The sequence below is a fragment of the Oryctolagus cuniculus genome, chromosome 15 (genome assembly GCF_051225735.1).
Source record: "Oryctolagus cuniculus isolate XC-2025 breed Fujian yellow rabbit chromosome 15, ASM5122573v1, whole genome shotgun sequence".
NCBI classification, from domain to species: domain Eukaryota; kingdom Metazoa; phylum Chordata; class Mammalia; order Lagomorpha; family Leporidae; genus Oryctolagus; species Oryctolagus cuniculus.
The window spans coordinates 25,351,561-25,366,168 of record NC_142881.1 but is presented as its reverse complement, the minus strand read 5'-3'; positions in this window follow the sequence as shown (position 1 = coordinate 25,366,168).

Here is a 14,608-nt window from a genome sequence, read left to right as displayed (position 1 = left end):
CCAGTGGAAAGAACAGGTCTTCAAAGAGGGAGGTGCCTTTCTCTGAAGGGAGGAGAGAACCTCCACTTTGACTATGACCGTGTCCAAACAAGATAAGAGTCGGAGAACTCAGGGGGCTTCCATAGCCTTGGAAACTCATAACTGGTGCATAGGGAGATTACTGATGCCATAAACAGGAGTGTCAATTTGTGAAGTCAACGGCAGGAGTCACTGTGCACTTACTCCTCATGTAGGATCTCTGTCCTTAACGTGCTGTACACTGAGGCTTAATGCTATAACGAGTACTCAAACAGTATATTTCACTTTGTGTTTCTATGGGGGTGCAAACGATTGAAATCTTTACTTAATGTACACTAAACTGATCTTCTGTAAAAAAAAAAAAATTATCAATTCCCAACTTGACTCTCACTGGGATTAAACATGACAATAGGTCTGATCTGATTTCATCATCATTTAAAAAAAATCATCTATTATTTTTCACTTAATGTTTCTGTGTGGGAGCAAACTGTTGAAATACTTACTTAAGGTATGCTAGGCTGATCTTCTGTATATTAAGATAATCGAAAATGAGTCTTGACGTGAATGGAGGGGGAGAGGGAGTGGGAAGGGGGGGGTTGTGGGTGGGAGGGACGGTATGGGGGGGAAGCCATTGTAACACATGAGTCGTACTTTGGAAATTTATATTCATTAAATAAAAGATAAAAAAAATCAGATATAACTTATCTGATTCATTATATTTTATCTCTTGATGGGTCTTTTAACTATATATATATAGCTCACAAAGTTCACCATTGCCACCAATTTTAAGGGTATAGTTCAGTGGTGTGAAGTACATTCGTATTTTTCTGCAACAGTCATCACCTTCATCTTGACAATTTTTTTATTTTCCCAAACTGAAACTCCATCTCTGCTAACAATTATCTTCCCATCCCCCTTCTCTCAGCCCCTCGTAGCCATGATGGGATTTTGAATTCCTTGAGAGGGTCTAGGACAGGCCTGACCTGGGATTGTGTTCAAATGGAGGTTCTGTGAAGGAGCTGTCCGGGAATCTGTTGCTGCAGTTATGGCATGCAGGCTGGGAGCCTGATTCTGATGCAGGTGGTCCACAAATATTTTATTTTATTTTATTATTTATTTGGATGGCAGAGTGACATGGAGAGACAGATCTTCCATCCGCTGGTTCACTCCCCAAATGGCCGCCTGGTGCTTGACCTACAGGGCTGGGCAAGGCTGAAGCAGAGAGCCTGAATTCCATCCAAATCTCTCACATGGCTGGCAGCAGCCCATGGACTGTGGCCATCCTCTGCTGTCTTCCCAAGCACATTAGCAGGGAGGTGGATCAGAAGCAGAGCAGCTGGTGCTCTGATCATTGCAAACAGTGGCCTACCTTGCTGTGCCACAGCACTGGCCCAGGCCCATAGATCTTTGAGAGCACTGTTCACCCCATCCCAGTCTTCCACAACCCCTGTGGCCCACTTTCACCTGAAAGTCCTCCTTGGCTCTTGAAGTGAGTGAGTTAGAAGATGCATGATTCCCCTCCCTTCTCCTGTCACTCCCTGGATCCTTTCCAAGCATGCGAGGAGGCACAGATTTCTGAACTTGTTCAGTTCCTCTCTCCTCCCCTTCCCTCCTCCCTCTTCTGCATCCTTTATACTCTGCAACAAGTCTCTTTTTCTTGGACCGCCCCTTGAGAACTGTAGTAAGGATCATTTTAAATGATTGACATATTTCCATTGATGTTTTCAACAAAGCTGGGCTTTCTGAGTATGTGTACATGTGTGTGTATGTGGATGTTCATATTTACTTTCCTACTATGTTAACATCAGTGGTTCTCAAAATCTGGCCCTTGGACCAGCAACATCAGTGTCGTCTGGGAACTCGTTAACCATGCAAACGTTCGGGCCTGGTGCTTGACCACCTACAGGTGCTCTGCAGGTGGGATCCTGTGACCTGTGTTTCAACAAGTGTTCTGGAGGATTCTGTTGCCCCCCCCTAACGTTTGAGAGCAACTGCTTTAAAGACATTGTGTAGTTTAACACCACAAAAGTACTGAGAGAATCTCCATTAAAGAGAAGATTAAAAAAAAAAAAAAACTTAGAAAAGCCAAAGATAGGACTCAGTGAGGTCTTCTGTGAAGCCCTAGCAGTGACCAGCCTGGGGCCTCTGGGCAGCGCTCATCCACGCTTCCTCCTGTTCCAACAGCCACTCGTCACTGTAGAGACAGGCTGCTCTCGGCCCCTGCAAACACAGGTAAGGACGGAGGTGGGGTTTGCACATGGTTTCAGGTTGTCCCCAGAGGTTCATGTACTGCAGATGTGGTTCCCACTGTGGTGGTGTTGAGGTGGTGGGACCTTTAAGAGGTGGGGCCTAGTGGAAAGCAATGAGGTCATAGGGAGCTCCGCCCTCCAGCAGGGCTTAATGCAGGTTTGATGGGGCAGGATTTGTTCCCTCCGGAATGGGCTGTTACATGGCAGCCTGGTACCGCCCCTGAATCCCTATTCTGCGTGCCCTGCCTGCCACTCTTGCGCATGTTTCCAACATGGAAAGGCCATTTGCATGACGCCTCCCCAGAGCTGAGCCAGGGCCAGGCTGTTGGACCTCCAGAACATAGAACTCAGCAAACCTCATTTCTTTATAAAGTGCCCAGCTTCAGGTATTTTATGACAGCAAAACTAAATGGACTAAAATTCACAAAGAAGACCATCAAATAGGAGTGACCTAGAAAGCATCGAATGGGGGCATAACCCAGGGTTTGGCATTAGGAGGTCATTCATGCAGAAAGCAGCCAGGGAGCATCTTTCCATGCTGTCTCCCCTTGGCACTAGTGTTGCCAGCTTGCCCACCCCCAGAGGGGCCCCTCTGGCTTCCTGCAGCATCAGCAGCTGCTGTGCTCAGCAGGAGGGGGCAGCCGAGACCCTGAGCAGTGTCATCTGTTGAGGAGGCCTGCTCCATGTGTGGCTGGGGTGAACAGGAGCGCAGTGGCCAGATGTTGGCTGTGGGAGGGTGCAAGAATTGGCATCAGTGCCATTTGGTCTCGCCTGCTGCATCCTGTGACCCCAGGGAACGGCAGCACTTGCTGCTTGTAAGCCAGCTGTTGATGGTTTCTCTGAACAAGCATAAAATCCCTCACGAGCTATTTTTTCATCCTTTAAAGTTTGCTTTGATTAGTGTAAAGTTTGTTAATGGAAAATCAACGTGTCTTTCTAACTCTGGCTGGGTCGAGGCGTTCCATTGTTGTCCTACATTTTCTCCTGGTCCAGCCTGAGGCTCAGAAGAGCTGGTGGCAAATATAGTCTGCCAGTACCAGGAAGCCCCTGCTTGGCACCAGGCCAGGTTCGAGGTGCAGGGGATACTGCGAAGAGCCAACAGCGCCTACCCTCGTGGAGCTTGCCTTCTAGAGGAAGGAAAGGAATACTTTCTGAGCATTTGACAGATGGTATGAAGAGGATGAAGAAGAGTGATACGGGTTCAGGTACCCACTGCTGCTTGCTAAACCACCCAGAAACTTAAAACAGTAACTTTCATTGTGCTCCCAGTCTCCCAGTCGGGACAGGGCTCAGCAGGGTGGTTCCTTGGTAGTCCTGCTGATGGTCAGCCGGCAGGTGAGACAGTGTCTGTGATCAATGATGATCAACTGGATCTCTCTCTTTCTCTCTTCCTCCCCTCTTGCCCCCCCCCCCGCCTCCCCTCTCTCTTCTCTCACATCTCATCTCACACACTCTTCCTCCCTCCATGGAACTGTGGGTTCTCTTCCATGTGCCTCCTCAGCACACTCTCTTCAAGGCAGGAGCTGGGTTTCCTATGTGGGGACCCTGTGCATTAACAAGCACCACAATGGAAGGTGGCAGGCTTCCCGAAGACCCAGGAGCATCTCTGCTACATTATTTAATTGAAACAATCAAAAGACCAGCCCAGATTCAAGGGCACTGGACTGTGTGAGGTGTGCATACCAGAAGGTTTGGGGCCAACAGTTAAGACTCTCCCAGGTATGGCAGACTCGAGGTCAGAGATACAAAGGTGGGCTGGTTGGGGAAGGTCTCTCTGATCAGTGACATGTGGGCTGGAGCCTGGAGCCCGCTGGGTGAGGCTGTGGGGGATGGGCATTCCAGCCAGGGCAGTGGGGGGCTTCCTCCCCTGGTCTGCCCTCCTTACCGTCTGTTTCCAGTGAGGAGCTAGCAGGGGACCTCCTACTTGATTTAGGTGAGAGAAACAGAAGCAGGAAACTGGAGGGAGGAACACCAGGTACCTCAGGCTCAGGGAACCAATCCCTTGTCACCAGGGAGGGACCAAGAGAATCACCAGGCAGGTCACTTCCTGAGCATCTCGGAAGACCTGAGGCTGAGCTGCTGGCCCTTTGTGGGTAATGAGTGGATGAGGGGCTTTAGCCCCCAAAAAAGTTTTGTGTCGTCTTGGGGCTACCACTGCTGTGGCAGCTGCTCTTGCTTTGCGTCTTTGAGAGTTGGTGCCTGTGCAGAGGGCTCTGGAATTGTTCTCAAACGTGAAGCTGCGAAGCAAGTGGCTGAAAACAGCCTTTGGGGCTATTTGTTTCTTTGTTGGTAAGGGGATCAAGAAGGCTTAATGACACTAGTTCCTTCTGAGAATGTAGTTGTAGACCTACTGTCTCAGATCACCACTGAGCCTGGTAAGCTGCAGGTGCCCTGGTCCCAGTGCATTGATCTGAATCTGTGGGAGGGCGCCCCAGGAATGGGTGTTTTCAGTACACTCCCCATTTGGTCCTCATGTTCGTGAAAGCTGAAGAAACTCTGATGGAAACCTTTAGATGGAGTCAGATGTGAGCCCTCTGAAGATGAAGTGTGGAGTAATTTTTCTAGGCTGAATTCAAATATCACCTCCTCCAAGAGGCCTACCCAGTTCCCTTGGGACAAATCTGTTTGCTTGTGTACTGGAGCATCGAGCCTGCGATCATTACACAGTCCGTTCTTGGCAAACAGGAGCTCCCGTGAATGGGATGAGTTTTATTTGAATTTCTGTGCCCAGTGCCCAGCACCTAGAGGGCAGACCAAGCGCTTGGGGTGGATGAAGCAATGAATAGAGCAACTCTAAGGAATACCTTCTGCAGTTCTGGCATCTTGTGAATGAAGACACCGGAACCTGCCATGCATAGTGACTGGCTCAAGGCTGCATCAAACAGGCCAGAGTGAGGATTTGAACAAAGGCTTCTGCATTCCTCTTGTCTAGGCCAACTTCCTCCTTCAGGTGGCTGGCATATGGGTTTCATTTTTCCTTCCAGTCCGTCCTGGGTCTGAGCTGTGGACAGGGGCAGGATTGGCTGGGAGAGCTCCCAGGAGTGCCTGTAGGACTGGCGCTGGCTTCAGGCAGGGCTGGGCTTACCCTGTCCCAGCCTGCTTTCTGTCTCTCCATGGCAGCCTAGCCCATTTGGTGAACATCCAGGGCCTTCTGTGAGTGATTCTAAATGGCTGTGGAGGGTGCCTCCCTCTTCATTGTGGGCCACAAAGGACCCTGGTGGGATTTGCATATTGCTAATTACAGCCAATTCTGACTTTGGAGAAAAATCATTGATCCGTTTATAACTTACAGTAATTTGCAAAGCAATTACCTTCTGGCATCTTCTTCCTTGCTAAAAATATGTCATTATTTTCCTTTTTTTTTTTTTAATAAAAATGATCTGGGTATTGTTCATGAAAGATCAGCCTCTCCATGTGCAAGGAGGTAAATACGCGAAATCTTTGGGGACGGCCAGGGAACCTAGCCTCTTGAACTCTTGGTGCCTGCACATAGTAGGTGTGTAATCAGTGTCTGGCTGAGAGAAGAAACATCCTTGGGTAGAATACTGTGTGGCACGGAGTGGCAGGTGCAGCTCCTGGAGGCTGCCTCCGGGTTGGAATCCTCACCTCCTCCCTTGCTGGCTTTGTGGTTTTAGACAGGGCTGCCTTTTCATATCCCGCCTTCCTCATGTGGGCAATGGCAAGGCTGGCAGTACCTACTTCTCCGGGTTTGATGTCAGGAGGATTGAATGAGATGATGTAGGTAAACGGCCGAGCACGCGGTAAATGTGAACTTAGTGTTAGCAATGACCTTGCCCGGGTTCTTGGAATCCTTACGATTTAGTGGGTGACCCACCCCTTCCCAGCTGGATGCCTCTGAGAGGTGAACGAGGGCTCCTTGGTGTGGCCTGGACGCGGGGCAGAGTGAGGCCACACAGTTCCCCGTGTACTCCGGGCAGCTCTGGTGGAAGGCCTGCCTCCACTGAATTGTCCAACAGGGTCCTGTGGGCAGGGGGACACCGGTACACCAGCAGTCGGGCCAGGGGGGCATTCTCTGGGGGCACCGTGGCTGACAGGAAAGGGTCCTGGACTCTGAGAATCGAGTCCCAGCCCCACCCTTGCTATGTGATCTCGGGCAGGTCGCCTCCCTCTGAGCTTCAGCAGTGGAAAGCAGGGGGTATCTGGGCCAGTTGTGCAGCCAGGGCTGGGTGAGGACTGAGAGTGAGGCCCTCACTGTGGAAGGCAGCACAATCTCAGTCATTCAGACAAAGAACATCTTGTTTAATTAAAGCAATTTTAACAGACACATAACTTTGTACCTATTTCTAGGGTACTGTGTGATGTTTCAACGTGTGTATACACTGTGTGATGTCCGAGGCATGTCTGTCTCTTCAAATACAATTTATTTAGAGCAAAAGCATCTGGAATGCTATCTTCTATTCTGTTTGCTTTCAGTAGAGACGTATACAGTATGTTAACATATCTAGGCATCTTAATATACACTAGAACCCAGAAGGACGTACCTGTGTGACTATGACTGTTACCAGGGGCTCAGCCTGTCCCCATCTTTGCCTTCCTTCTTTCCTCTCCAGCCTCTGGTTACCACCGTTCTTCCTCTTTTTCTTCTTCTTTTTTTTTTTTTAAAGATTTATTTATTTTATTTGTAAGGCAGAGTTACAGAGAAGCAGTGGCAGAGGCAGAGAGAGAGAGAGAGAGAGAGATCTTCCATCCACTGATTCACTCCCCAGATGGCCACAATGGCTGCAGCTGCTCGAATCTGAACCCAGGAGCTTGTTCCACATCTCCCACGTGGGTGCAGGGGCCCAGTGACTTGGGCCATCTTCTACTGCTTTCCCAGGCCACAGCAGAGAGCTGGATCAGAAGTGGAGCAGCTGGAACTCAAACCAGTGCCCATATGGGATGCCGGCACTGCAAATGGCAGCTTTGCCCACTACACCACAGCACCAGCCCCTACAATTAATTATTAAAAAAGAGAGCCGCAGAGAAAGGGATACAGAAAGACAGAGCAGGCAGATTTTCCATCCATTTGTTCACTCCTCAAATGCCCACAACATACAGGAATGGGCCAGGCTACAGCCTAGAGCCTGGAACCCAATCTGGGTTTCTTGTATGGTTAGCATGGACACAAGCATGTGAGCCATCATCCATCATCCATTGCCTCTCTAGTGATTTCTGAGCATTGCCTTCATATTCTTCACCTTTGTTGAGTTTAATAGTTCTAATACCTTTCTGGTAGAGCCTTTGGGGTTTTCTTTTCTTTTTTTTTTTTTTTTAAGATTTATTTATTTATTTGAAAGGCAGAATTACAAAGAGGCAGAGGAAGAGAGACCGAGAGAGAGGTCTTCCATCCTCTGGCTCACTCCCCAGATGATTGCAGTGGCCAGAGCTTCACTGATCCGAAGCCAGGATCCAGGAGCTTCCTCCTGGTCTCCTATGCGGGTGCAGGGGCCCAAGGACTTGGGCCATCTTCTACTGCTATCCCAGGCTACAGCAGAGAGCTGGATCGGAAGAGGAGCAGCTGGGACACGACCAGGCACCCATATGGGATGTCAGTACTGCAGGCAGTGGCTTTACCCACTATGCCACAGCACCAGCCCCCTGGGATTTTCTATATATATGATTGTGCCATCTACAAATAGTGACAGCTCTCCTTTCCGATTTGGATGCCCTTTGTTTCTGTCTCTTGCCTAATTTCTCTGGCTGTAATTTTTTTTTTTTTTTTGACAGGCAGAGTGGACAGCGCGAGAGAGAGACAGAGAGAAAGGTCTTCCTTTTGCCGTTGGTTCACCCTCCAATGGCCGCCACAGCTGGCGCACCGCGCTGATCCGAAGGCAGGAGCCAGGTGTTTTATCTTGGTCTCCCTTGGGGTGCAGGGCCCAAGCACTTGGGCCATCCTCCACTGCACTTCCCTGGCCACAGCAGAGAGCTGGCCTGGAAGAGGGGCAACCGGGACAGAATCCGGCGCCCCGACCGGGACTAGAACCCAGTGTGCCGGCGCTGCTAGGCAGAGGATTAGCCTATTGAGCCATGGCGCCGGCCCTCTGGCTGTAATTTTTAGTACTATGTTGAATAAAAGTGGTGAAAGTGGTCATTCTTGTTCAGTTCCAGATCTAAGAGAGAAAAACCTTTGACTTTTCCCTATTCAGCATGGTGTTAGTGGTTGGCTTGTTATAGGTGGCATTTAATAGGTTGATGTATGTTCCTTCTATACCTAATTTGTTCAGAGTATTTTTTAACTTGAAATGGTGTTCAGTTTTATCAAATGCTGTTTCTGCATTTATTGAGGTGATCAGAGGATTTTTTCCTTCATTCTGTTGATGTGGTGTGTGGTGTTTATTGATTTGTGTTTAGTGAACCATCCTTGCATCACTGGGATGAATCCCATTTGATCATGGCGAGAAATCTTTTTATGCGCTGTTGGATTCAAGTTGATATGTATTTGAGGATTTTGCATCTGTGTTCATTATGGAAATTGACTTGTAGTGCTTTTTTGCTCTTTGCTGTTTCTTTTTATGATTTTGTTATAGAGGTGATGCTCACCTCATGCCATGGGTTTGGAAGGCTTTTTCCTCTTCCAGCTGTTGGAGAATCCTGTTTATCTTTAAACCTTAGAGAGCTTGATCCTAATATGTCTTGGGATCCACTTGGTTGTGTTGAGTCTTATTGATTATCTTTGACCTTGTTGTCCTTGGATAGCTGCATTTTTCTGTGGGACTGGGAATTTTTCTGTTGTTATTTCTTTACTGTTCCCTTGACATTCTCATCTCTCTCTCTCGAACCCAATTACTCTGATAGTTTCTCTTTTCATGTTGACACGAAGCACCTGTAAATTTTCTTCACCTTCTTGGCTCCATTTTCCTCCTCTTACTGTGTATTTCAAACAGTGTGTCTTCACGTTCATTCTATTCTGCTGCTGATGCCTTCTTTAACATTTTAGATTTCACTTCGTGTACTTCTCTGTTAAAGAATTTGTTTGATTTATTTTAGTGATATCTGTCTGTTGGAATATTAAATTGTTTCTCTGTGTTCTCGTGAAGCTCATCACCGAGTTTCCTTAAAACAACTTCTTTGAAATCTTCATCTGAGCATTTGACAATTTCAATTTCTAGATGGTTAGTTTCTGGCAGCTTATTTTGTTAATTAGGCAAGGTCACGGTCCCTGGAACTTCTTAACACTTGTTGGCATCATCCGTCCATTGAAGACTCAATTACAGTAATCTGTCTTCCTTTGTGGCTGTACTTCTTGAAGTGCTAAGCAGCCTGTTTATTTTCTCTGAGCCTGTGGATGCTTGTGCCATTCTATCATTAGGTGCATGTGTCCTAAGTTGAGCTTTGCTTCAGGTCTGTTGTTGGTGTGTTTTCACTTTTTCATTTCTATAATATTCCCTAAGCTCAGATTTTTCCCAAAATTGTAGCTGGTGTGTTGTTCAGAATGAACTGGGGTTGTGCATAAAAAGGGGATAGTTCTTTCCTATATGTGTGTTCCCGGGGCTGTGTTCAACCTAAATTCACACTTTTGTGGCCACCAACACCCTGATGCTAGATCAAACCCACTCTCCACAGCCCCTTGAGATCAGCACAGCCCAGGGGTAGGACTGAAGCCCAACCCCCTGAGGTGGACTCACTGCCCATTGCTGCAAGTACCAGTCTCTGGCAGTGCTGTCTGTGGTATACGACTGGCCAGCTGGAGCCCTGGGACCTCACTCTGCACTGAGGCAGGTCTAGAGGCTCCATCTGCAAGCACTGGCATGGAGATGGGAACTGTTAGGATCTGCTCAATGTTGAGTTTTACCAGCCTAACACAATCCCAAAACAGTCTGTGGCTCTTTGCTCTCAGCACAAAGTTGCAAGAGATGATAGAAGTAACCCCTCAGCTGCCCAGGCAGGCACTAGGAGGGTCACACCTGTGTCTCACAGTCATCTCGGGGATGCATGCCAAACTCACAGCCGTCATGCCAAAATAAGTCTGTCCCACTGGGATTCAGGTCTCTGCCTGATACTGACCCAAGTCAAGAAACTCTGTCTATAGGCATTGTCCTGGAGACAGGGACCTTGGTGATCTGCTCCCTGTGGGGCTGGCCATGGGATTCAAGCCTCTGGACTGGACTTAATGCCCTCTGCCTCCCCTAGTAGGAAGACTTTCTCTCCATACTGTGCTCTTTAGAGCTGGGCGAGGGGTGACATGACCAACTCTTTCCTTTCTGTTTTCTTCAGTGTGACTTTGTTCTATGAAACGAAGCACTGTGGCCTCTCACTTGGCTTCTGCAAGGGCTGTGAAGGTGACTTGGTGTAGGAGCCGCTGTTCAAATTGGGGCGATGATACGGCTGGAGTGTTTTACCTAGTTGCCATCTTGCTCCACCACCAAGATGAAGAACATTTTAATGCCGTGTTTTAACAAATCACACGCAATGCATCTCATTCCCTAGCTGCACAGCTCCTGCTTATTTAGGCATAGCCCTAGGTGGATGGACAGAACTTCCCTTGGGCTGTGCTCCATGGAACTGCTTTTTAAAGAGGTGGTTCTCAGAGCATAGCTCCCACCTGCAGAATTCACATTGCCTGATCACTTACTGAAGTGCACCTTCTTGGATCATACTGCAAAGTTACTGAAATGGGACATGGTACTCAGCAAACTGCTAGTGAGAACCACTTCCTACGGATGGGCTGGTCCTTGCCCACATCAGGCCCACCCCACATCTCGGTAGCCTTCCCACCCCTTGGGTCTGTAATGAAATTGTCCACTTTTTAAGGGTTAGTGAACAACTCCTTTCCCCTTCTGGTCCTCTGCCACCCCACCCCACCCCACAAATGCATTAGATTTTGAATGAACTGGAAGTAAAGCTGTTGCCTTCTAGCTAGGGACTGCGGTGAGAGAAGGTATAATGGAAATGAACCATGTATGTTTCTCCAAGTTTAATGCCCTGCTCAATTGTCTTTAATTTTCTTGTCAGAGCAGACAGGTTAAATATCTCATTTGCTTACTGCTAGCATTTCCTCCAGAGTCCTGGCCTTATGCTGTGTTAAAGACATTTTAAGAACAGATGCTCTTTTTAGTTCCTTTTCCTTTAGAGAAGCAAGTAAAGGGTAAACATGTTGCTTCTTCGCTTTTCCATTTAAGTAAATATCCTTCTTTTCATTTCTAAAAAGCTCCTCGCTTTGGTAGGTTTGTGTACTTACATTAATCCCATCAACTTCTTATTCATGCAGCTTTGGAAGGGACATTAGAAAAACATCTCTCTGCCTCTTGCACCCTGCGGGAACCTCCATCCAGTCCAGCTAAAAGCCATTTCTGCATAAAACTCCAGTCATCCTGTGCTCACACACATAGCAAGCAGAACATTTGGTTGTTAAAATGTAATTGGTTAATTTGTATTGTGCATGTTCCATTTCTCTCTCTAGCGACAAAAGCAGCTTGGTTTCTGAAGAGCACTGCTCACTGGGACATTCTGTGATGGTGGAGATGTTTTGAATCTGCTCCTTCCAATATGACAGCCATTCGCTGCAAGTTGGGCATTGGAAACATGGCTTGTGCCACTGAAGTACTGAATCTTACTTTGATTTCATTTTGATTCATTTAAATTTAAGTTTTAAAGCATCACATGTGGCTAGTGTCCACTGTTGTGGACAGTTCAGATCGATGAACAAGACCACTCTCGGTTAGGAGGACACAGCTCCCAGCACTGTCCTGAAGAAGCCTTGGACACCCGAGAAGGGCTTATGTGTCTCCCCCAGTTGGGGGAGGGGGAGAGGTGGGCTTCCCTGAAGACCGCGCTGGGCTTCTCCAAACCCCCACTTCTGAATCTCTCCTACTATCATGTCACGGGCAGGTTTCTCTAGCCCTCAGTGGACTCTGAGAACATCTAGGTATCGGATACCCAGTGGAGGGATGGTAGGGATGGGGAGCTCTGGGCCTGGCAGCTCAGATTCCTGGGATCCAGAGAGGTTTGGGGTCCTCCCTTAGCCACGTGGCTCAGCAGGTTACTTACCTGGAGCACACCTGTTGACAGGCTACATGGAGAGTCATGGGACAAAGGCGATTTGCCTTCCAGGCTTGGGATTGTGACACAAAAAGGGAAACCAGTATCAGAAGACAGGGGCAACCGGGAGGCAGATATCACTGTGAGTTTTGACACTGAACACTTAATGCGGTGTGATGGACAGGCTTCAAGACAATAGGAAGGGCACCCTAGAGGCTGGTGACAGTAGGACTTCACTGTCACCCCAGGCTGAGGGTAGGGGTGGAGGCGGTGTTAGCAGAGCGCAGGGATGGGCCTATGGGTATCACTCGGCAGACACTGGAGCTGCAGGGCAGGTATCTCTGACGGGAACTACAGCCAGTCAGAAGGAGCGTCGGTCACCACAAGGGAGCGATCCTCTAGTTCCCCTGCACACCAGGCTGCTACATTGTCTCCTGTTGGTCTAGTCCAGCCAGCAGGCTGCCTGTAAGGTCTTCTGTGACAGAGCAGAGCAGGGGATGGGGAGTGAGGCCTGACCCTTTGTGTGTGTGTGCATGTGCACGTGTGTGCATGTGCACGTGTGTGCATGTGTGTTTGTGCGTGTGTACATGTATGTGTGTGTGTGTTTGAAATGTGAGCCTCTACTCCTGCCCCCGCACAAAGCTGGAGGACAAGAACCATGCCCTGTGTGCCCCTGCTTCCTGCCCTGGCCTCCCGCCCCCAGGCTCCCCACCCACCACGTGCCTGAATCAAGGCCCTACCTCCAGGAGGGTGCCAGTGACACTGATGGGACAGAGCCCGTGGAAAGGATGCTGGAGGCTGGAGGCAAACCTTGGTAGTGCGGAGGGTTTGAACTCAGTTTATTTTTTAAATTGTAGTGAAACATAAGCAACATGCTACTGACCATTTTAAGCATTGAACACGTCTACATGGTGGGGCCCCCAGTCTCCAGAACCTGGATCCCTCCTCCGCACAGCCCTGGAAGCATCCTTCTTTCTGTTAGCTGGCCTCCTCCAGGTACCTCTGAGTTAGTGCTGAAGTGATGGCCCGCTGAGGTTCTGTGGCCCGGTCGCCGCCGTCCTCACTGTGGAATGGCCCAGTGATTTAAGATGAAACCAGAAAGGACATTGGCATGGAGTTACTGTGACTGCACTTTTCCCTCTGGAGAGAGAGAGTTCAGCCTGCAGCCCATGGGCCGGGGTCCTGCTGGGTAGGATTCTTCACCTGCCAGGGGTCCCAAGCCAGCATTCCTATGGCATTTAAGTCTGCTGGGTTGCTTCCTTTTCCATGGACCAGAACTGCCTTACAAAGACTACCAAAGCTGCCCCAGTGACCCCTGGAGCCCAGACTTAGTCTCTCTTGCTCCGAGTGCAGCGGCAGCCCAGGTTCCTTCTGGATCTGTTGCCTTTGCCTGGAACATCCCGTGGCCGGTCTTCTCTCTGCCTGCCTGGGGTTCCATGGCATGAGATGCCCACATGGCTCAGCTACCATTCAGGGCACCCATGACTGAGGCTTAACACATACAGGTGAATCACCTATGCTAGGTTGACCCGGTTTGCATGTATGTGACATGTTTTCCTGGCTGTAGCATGCTCTGCTTTCAGTAGGTGTAAAAGGCTGTAGCTCAGGACCTGGCATAGAGTAAGAAGGGCTGTTGTGTTATCCAAATGAATTCTCATGTCACCAGTCTAGCATAGGCAATGTGAATTATATGGATAAAATTAGCCTGATATGTGAGTCAGAGAGGGTGGCCAGCAGGTCCAAAGACCCACGACTTGTTAGTATCAAAGCTGGGTCTGGATTTCTGTTCCAAACTAGTCTGTTTTGGAGTTTTGGGAGTTCCTGGAGAAGGCAAAATGAAGACACGTCTTCTTGGGACTTCTTCTAGAGGCACTAAATGGAACCCATAGGAGGGCAGGGGCCTTGGCCTGCCTGGACCATGCACCTAGTTTCTCAGTTCTGGTCCTCAGGTGGGGAGCCCCCACCAGGGGCAGCTACAGGAGGTGCTGGAAGTATCTCTGGGGTTGTCAGAAGGAAGACAGCACCTGCCTGCCCCCAGATTGCAAATGCTACTTCCGGTTCTAACTGTAACCTTCGTAGCAGAAAGACTGTTCTGCAGAGAGGGTTGGGGGCACAAACCAGGGGGAACCTCTCAATCTGTTCGCATCTGTTTTACTCAAGAACATTCCTTTCCTGGAGCCTGAGCTTGTCCTTGCTCTAGGGGATTGCATGAACTGAAAGCAAGCCCAGGAGAAGGGGTGATGGGCAGGTCCTTGCTGGGCCCTGGGCCTGGGCCCTGGGGTGGAGATGCTGGAGCTGGGATTCTCGGGAGTGAAAGGACAAGGCGGGCCTGTGTCTCTGGTCACTGATCCCGTGCACCCCCA